The sequence below is a fragment of the Theropithecus gelada genome, chromosome 20 (assembly GCF_003255815.1).
Source record: "Theropithecus gelada isolate Dixy chromosome 20, Tgel_1.0, whole genome shotgun sequence".
NCBI lineage: Eukaryota > Metazoa > Chordata > Mammalia > Primates > Cercopithecidae > Theropithecus > Theropithecus gelada.
In genome coordinates, this window is record NC_037688.1 from 57,164,233 (window position 1) to 57,172,577 (window position 8,345).

The 8,345-nt window shown below is 42.3% G+C and overlaps 1 pseudogene; it reads left to right on the forward strand.

Annotated features, from left to right (window-relative positions):
• The first annotated feature begins 4,137 nt into the window (after positions 1-4,137).
• Positions 4,138-5,835, forward strand: LOC112614386 (annotated as a pseudogene).
• The last annotated feature ends 2,510 nt before the right edge of the window (positions 5,836-8,345 follow it).

The window sequence follows — 8,345 nt, forward strand, 5'->3', positions numbered from 1 at the left end:
AACTTCCCTGCAACTGTCTCCTCAAGCAGCAGGAGAGAGAGCAACGCCTTAGTCTCACTTAGCAGGAACCACTTCATTTGCATGTATCAGAAACAATTTTTGCAAATTTAATTAATCACAGTTTACATGCTAATAATCATTGAAATATTTTTATGGGTAAATAATGGATATTCTCTGCTGTGGGGGGGAATTCATTGGTTTCAGCATTCACTTATAATTTATTTTCCATTGAGTGATTAGGGAGTGAGATTGATACCTACAGTCGCGATAGGAAGAAAAAGCCATGATAGTCATTTCTTGGATGAGGCCTGAAGAAGGTTGGATTTCTCCAGTAGGTGCTTGGTGTCAAGGTAGGGCAGGTGAAGTGACCAATCCCCAGTATGGCTACTTTTACTTCTAGGCCTCCTGGTTAAAGCATCATGATGATTATTCTGCTGTCTTAATCATCATGACCACTCCCACTGCTACCAATCATTATCACCCTTATCACTATCAGCACCACCACCAGCACCATCACCACTGTGTTTGTCAAAATGCAAGCCAGTTTTATTCCCACCACATTATCATCGCTACTGCTATCACCTCTACCATCACCATTGCCGTCATCTCCACTACTAATCACCATCATCACCTCCCACCACCATTTTTATTACCACCATCACTATCATCACCACTCACTGCCATCACTGTCACTATCACCACCATTTTTGTTACCATCCTCATCACCTCTGTTATCATTACTATCATCACTACCCACTACCATCACCACCACCATCACCACTATTTTCATTACCACTCCATCATCATTACCATCACCACGCAACATCACCACCATTTTTATTACCACCATCATCACACATCACCACCATCATTATCATCACCTCTATAACCACTAACACCATCACTATCATCACCACCATGACCACCCATAGTCACCAACACTATTATCACCACCCATCACAGCCTTCAATACCAGTATCACTATCACCATCGTTATGGTTATAATCATATCTCAACCTTCACTACCTTTCTGTACCTTGGAGATGCTATTCCCTTCCATCCAGAAACCCAGGATCATCCCTGGATCCTCCTTCTCCTTCTTTCTCCTCTCCACACATCCTTGCTTTCACACATCTAATCAATCACTAATTCCTGTTGAGTCTGGCTCCTGCATGGATCTTCAAGTTATGTCCTCATCTTTCCTTATATTTCCTGAGTTTAGGTCTTCACTTGCTCTACTGCAAAACTTGTCTTTTTCTTGCCAGTGTGGTAAAGAAAGTATCTTCCCCATGTGGTAATCTGATCATCTCTCTCCGGTGATGAAAACTTCATCTCATTGCCTCATTGTCATCAGCGATACTCCAACTGCAGTAGTATGTAAAGTGTTTTAAGGGAAAACATTCTGTAGACCCCATATTGACTTCAACATTTGAATTGTTAATGTTACTTACTTATTTACAAACAAAACTAGGTATTAACTCATTTTGCACATACTGTGCTTCATTGAATCTGAAACACCATCAATTGTAAGATGCATTATTATTTTATGTAGCATTAAAAAGGGAAAAAGTGCTGTCAGTTGAAATTGTAAGAGGCTGTAGATTTTAAGATGCATCCCAATTTCAGAGTCAAAATGAGAGGAAAATTATGTTTTAGTATCAATGACAAAACAAGTTTATAAACAACACTAAACAAATTAGAAACTAAACACGAAAAGTGATAAAATTCAAATTAGCATTATTTATTTAATATGATAGATAATGTGGTTTTGCTGAAACTAAACTGCCACTTACTCAAAATGAATTGCTGTTCTAGCCCAGGTTATTTTGAGCTTTGCTTCCGTTATTACTTCAGGTGGCACAGAAACTCAATTCTCCCACCATCTTTTTCTCTGAGAATCTTTAACTGAGATAGAGCAGGAATTTCCCTTTTTTAGGTGCCTGCAGACCCCAAGTATGCAAATAAAGGAAAATCCTGAGTTCCTTCAAGGGGAATTCCAGGCACCTAGCTAGCCCTGAGAACGAAATAAGTAACTTGTTAAATAAGAAGGTAATAGTAGCCTAAAACAATAGCTAAGGAAGTCAAACTCCCAGAGATGTCCATTTTCCTTATAGAAACTAAAGGTAACATCTTAACATAGCTTCCCGAATTGTCTTTCCCACATGCTCAGATTCCCACAGATGACCCTCCACCAAATGGCTGGAACCACTGACACGTAGACCACAGATAAGGGGGAAGGGAAGACTAAACTTTAACTGTCATCCTTTGTTCTAAGTTTCTCCCTGCAGGGACTTGGAGAAAGTCACTCCCCCTAGCCAGTTAACATATTTCTACTGACCTCAAAGTTTTAAACAAAGCTTGTCTTCCTTAACCAATTGCAAATCAGAAGATCTTTGAGTCTATCTGATATGGTTTGCTTCTGTGTCCAAATCTCATCTTGAATTGTAATCCCCATGTGTTGAGGGAGGGACCTGTTAGGAGGTGATTTGATTATGGGGGCGGTTTTCCCCATGCTGTTCTCACAACAGGGAGTGAGTTCTCATGAGAGTTGGTTGTTTTAAAGTGTAGCACTCCACTTTGCTTGCTCTCTGTCTCTCCTGCCGCCTTGTGAAGAAGGTACCTGCTTCCCCTTTACCTTCTGCCATGACTGTAAGTTTCCTGAGGCCTCCCCAGCCATGCAGAACTGTGAGTCAATTACACCTCTTTTGTTTATAAATTACCCAGTCTCAGGTAGTATCTTTGTAGCAGTGTGAGAATGGAATAATACACTACCTATGACCTGTAAGCCTTCACCTCAAGATATCTCACCCTTTTAACCTTAAACCAATGTGTAACCTTCATGCATTGATTTACAATTTTGCCTGTAGTTTCTGCTTTCCTGAAGTTTACCCTTGACTTTAAAAACCCTTACTTGCCCCAGGGGTTGTGGCTCATGCCTTTAATCCCAGAACTTTGGGAGGCCAAGGTGGGAGGATTGCTTGAGCCCAGGGGTTCAAGACCAGCCTGGGCAACATAGCAGACCTAATCTCTACTAAAAATAAAAAATTAGCCAGGTGTGGTGGTAGGCACCTTTAGTTCCAGCTACTTGGGAGGCTGAGGCTAGAAGATCACTTGAGCCCAGGAGATTGAGGCTACAGTGAACTATGATCATGCCACCGCACTCTAGGCTTGGCAACAGAGGACAGAGTAAGACCCTGTCTAAAGAAAACCATCATTACTACCAACGAAAAATACCCTTACCTTGCCAGTACTTGGCTTGTAGCCACTGGGGAGTTTGGGTCTTAAGCATGACCTGCCCTGATTCTCCTTGCTGGGGACCCTGCAATAAATGGCTTTCTTTCTATCACTGCAAACACCTCTGGGTGGGTATCTAGATTTACCGCTCTGGGTGAATGAACCTCAGTTTGGTTCTAGAACGTAACTGGCATTGCAAGCCATTCAGTTGGTCTTGTTAGGAATAACGCTTAAAATTTTAAGGAAATTGAACACTCGAATGAAGGATTTTTAACAAAGCAATTTTACTTCTGTGCAGAGGGGTGCCTCTTTGGCCAGTTGCCATGAGAGCACACCTGAACAAAGGGGCACAAGAGTCATTATTTTTGATGCAAGTCCTGCCCCTGTACCCTTTCCCCATTGGTCAGGGTCAAGTCATACAATTTAAACTAATTTCGGTTGGCTAAACATTTGCATTTTTTTAGATAAGGTGGGCTCATAAAAGAAAGTGGAGAGGAAGGGGAAGGGATGTTGTAATGAGCTAGAAGGTTAGTTTTTTTTTTTTTTTAAATAAGGAAAAGAATGTGAGTTGGTATTGATAATGCCTGGTACTGTGGCGAGCCTGGGCATTTAACAAAGGCAAAAAGGAAAAAGGAGAAAAAGGAAAAGTGGGGGTGTGGGGGAGGTACTATGAATTAAAGAATAAAAGATTTATTAGATTATTTGAAGAGAAACCTCATCATATCTCACAGTCTTTGCCTGGCACAAACACATCCTTTATGTATCAAGTCTACCCCCATCTTTTCCCTCTTGTCCTGGGACAATTAAAACACTATTACTTCTTCTTCCTCTTTTTTTTTTTTTTTTTTGCAATGGTTTTGCTACCAGAACACAGGTGTCATGAAAACTACTCCTAAAGCCAAAATGGGAAAGGAAAATACTCATACCAACATTGTCATCATTGGACATGTAGATTCGGGCAAGTCCACCTCCACTGGCATCTGATCTACAAATGTGGTGGCTTTGACAAAGGAACCATTGAAAAATTTGAGAAGGAGGCTGCTGAGACGGGAAAGGGCTCCTTCAAGTATGCCTGGGACTTAGATAAACTGAAAGCTGAGCATGAATGTGGTATCACCATTGATATCTCCCTGTGGAATTTTGAGACCAGTCAGTGCTATGTGACTATCACTGATGCCCCTGGACACAGAGACTTCATCAAAAACATGATTACAGGGACATCTCAGGCTGACTGTGGTGTCCCGACTGCTGTTGGTGGTGAATTTGAAGCTGGTATTTCCAAGAATGGACAGAGCATGCCCTCTGGCTTACACACTAGGTGTGAAACAACTAATTGTTGGTGTTCACAAAATGGATTGCACTGAGCCACTCTATGGCCAGAAGAGATATGAGGAAATCGTTAAGGAAGTCAGCACTTACATTAAGAAAATTTGTCAGGATACAGCGGCTCACGCCTGTAATCCCAGCACTTAGGGAGGCTGAAGCAGATGGATCACCTGAGGTCAGGAGCTCAAGACCAGTCTGGCCAACATGGTGAAACCCCGTCTCTACTAATAATACAAACATTAGCTGGGCATGGTGGCACACACCTGTAATCCCAGCTACTCAGGAAGCTGAGGCAGGAGAATTGCTTGAATCCGGGAGGTGGAGGTTGCAGTGAGCCAAGATCGCACCATTGCACTCTAGTCTGGGCCACAAGAGCGAAACTCCATCTCAAAAAAAAAAAAAAAAAAAAAAAAATTGGCTACAACCCTGACACAGTAGCATTTGTGCCAATTTCTGGTTGGAATGGTGACAACATGCTGGAGCCAAGTGCTAATATGCCTTGGTTCAAGGGATGGAAAGCCACCCATAAGGACGGCAATGCCAGTGGAACCACACTGCTCGAGGCTCTTGACCGCATCCTACCACCAACTTGTCTAACTGACAAACCCTTGCGCCTGCCTCTCCAGGATGTCTACAAAATTGGTGGTATTGGTACTGTTCTTGTTGGCCGAATGGAGACTGGTGTTCTCAAACCCGGTATGGTGGTCACTTTTGCTCCTGTCAGTGTTACAACTGAAATAAATTGTGTTGAAATGCACCATGAAGCTTTGAGTGAAGCTCTTCCTGGGCACAATGTGGGCTTCAATGTCAAGAACATGTCTATCAAGGAGGTTCATCATAGCAATGATGCTGGTGACAGCAAAAAAAACCCACCAATGGAAGCAGCTGGCTTCCCTACTCAGGTGATTATCCTGAACCATCCAGGCCAAATCAGTGCAGGCTATGCCCCTGTACTGGATTGCCACACGGCTCACATTGCATGCAAGTTTGCTAAGCTGAAGGAAAAGATTGATCGCCATTCTGGTAAAAATTTGGAAGATGGCCCTAAATTCTTGAAATCTGGTGATGCTGCCATTGTTGATATGGTTCCTAGATAGCTCATGTGTATTGAGAACTTCTCAGACTATTCACCTCTGGGTCGCTTTGCTGTTCGTGATATGAGACAGACAGTTGCCATGGGTGTCATCAAAGCAGTGGACAAGAAGGCTGCTGGAGCTGGCAAGGTCACCAACTCTGCCCAGAAAGCTCAGAAGGCTAAATGAATATTATCCCTAATACCTGATACCCTGGTCTTAGTTGATGGAAGAACAGTCTCAGAACTGTTTGTTTCAATTGGCCATTTAAGTTTAATAGTAAAAGACTGGTTAATGATAACAATGCATCATAAAACCTTCAGAAGGAAAGGAGAATGTTTTGTGGACCACTTTGGTTTTTTTTTGTGTGTGTGTGTGTGTGGCAGTTTTAAATTATTAGGTTTTAAAATCAGTACTGTTCAATGGAAGCAACTTGACCAAAAATCTGTCACAGAATTTTGAGACCCATTAAAACAAAGTTTAATGAGAAAAAAACACACATTGTTACTAGACCCCAAAATGATCACAAATCAAATCAATGCATGGATTCCATCCTGGTTGTCAGGAAGATGATCCAGAATGTACTAGTATTTGTGAACACACTAAAATTTTAATAAGTTCTTGCTGAGCACTTATAAATCCTAAGTGTAAATCTGCAAACTTTCAGGGAGTCCTTAATGACAGTTTTAGACTCCAGTCTTCAAGACAAGATCTGTTTTCTAGCACGCTCCCTCTCTGCCTTGTCTCTGGCCCTTTCCTGTTCCTTGCGGCAGCCTGTATTAGTCCATTTTCGTACTGCTATGAAAAAATACCCGAGACTGGGTAATTTATAAAGAAAAAGTGGTTTAATGAACTCACATTTACACATGGCTGGCAAAGCCTCACAATCATGGCAGAAGGGGAAGGAGGAGCAAAGGCACATCTTACATGGCAGCTGGCATGGGGGCATGTGCAGGGGAACTAACTGCCCTTTATAAAACCATCAGATCTTGTGAGACTTATTCACTACCATGAGAATAGCATGGGAAAACCAGTCCCCATGATTCAATTTCCTCCCACTGGGTGCCTCCCACTATACATGGGATTATGGAAGCTACAATTCAAGATGAGATTTGGGTTGGGACACAGTCAAACCATATCACAGACTTATAATCAAATGAACAATTGTAAAATTGTTCATTTACATGCTTGAGAGTCTGGACTTTATTTTTGTGATGTTTAGTACAGAGATGGATACCAATTAGGAACTCAGTATATTTAACAAATAACTTCATTTTTTCCTTTTATACCAAAGTTTTATATTTTTACACCCCAGATTCCTCCTCCCTGTCCCCTCATCCTCTGCTATGTCCTTTACCATTTCCTTTCTTCCTCTTCATTCCTTTCTTGCTCTTTCTCTCTCTCTTCCCCCTTTCTCTCCTCTCCCTATATGTCTTTCTTTCTTTTTTTATTTCAGTCTCTGTCTGGTTGTCTCTCTTTACCTCTAGATCACCTGGCATCACAATTCTAGCCCAGATACCTCTCCTGTTTTTGCCAAAATGTCAAGGGTTTGATCTAGGTCCTGTTGCTCACCACACAGAAAGCCAGTCACTGAGACCACAAGCATTGCCGGGGAAGAAGGCTTTATTTGGGTGCTGTTAGGCAGGGAGAGAGGAGATAAGTCTCAAATCTGTCTCTCCAACTGAACTAAAATTGGGAGTTTATATTCTGGGGAGGAAATGTAACTATATGCAGAAAGACAGAAGTTAGGGAGGGGTAAGGAAGCAGTCATGATGGATGAGAGGTCTGGTGTCTCATTATCTAGCTGCAGTGATCTGATGAGTTTCAGTTCCTTGATACTATCTGGGAGGACTGACTGTCTGTTTCCTGAGAAAGGAACTCAGATGAGACAAAAGTAAGTTTCAGGCTTTAAGACTGGGAGGGTCAACTTCTGTGTTTATTCAGAACACTGTAAGCATCTGTCCAATGGGAAAATTGGGCCAGTTTCACTCTTGAATGGAGCCAGCTGGCAAAGCTGGAAGTGAGGGAGTCTTTTTCAGAGACCCTGGAGTGTGCCCAGAATTTATTTCCTGGGAAGCGAGGTGCGGTTCGGTGATGTCTCTGGCGAGTAAGGGTGAGGATGAGATTCCACCAGTCCCATTGGGCAGGGAGCTTCCTTCCTGGAAAAATGTCCTCTTTATGCTGAATCCCTTCAGAGACCCTAGCTGTACAGTGATTCAGGGAAAGGTCCTGCCTCCCTCTTTGTGCCTCCACGTGACTAAAATGGGGGAAATAATACCACAGAGGCCTCATGGGACTATGGAGAAGAGTAAATGAGCTGATATATGTAAACATGCCGAGCGTGGTGCCTGCCATTGCAGATGTTCAAGAAACACAAGTTTTCTGTCTCCCTTTGCCCATTGTGTTTGAGAATACAAAGCCCTTAGTTAATGGAAGCGCTAGTCGGGGAGTGGGAAATCTGAGCTCTAGTCCTGGTTCTACCATGGTGTGACTTTGGGTGCATCATCTTCCCTTTCTGAACCTCCATTATAAAAAATCGAAAATGTGGTGATGAATGATAATGCTATTTACCTCTCAGAATTTCAGATGGGATTACATTAAATACAGTGGTGTTTGAGTAAGAGACGATCATGGTCTCTGGCAAGTGACAACAATAAAAACTAAAAAAGTGGCTGGATGTGGTGGCTCATGCCTGTAATACCAGCACTTTGG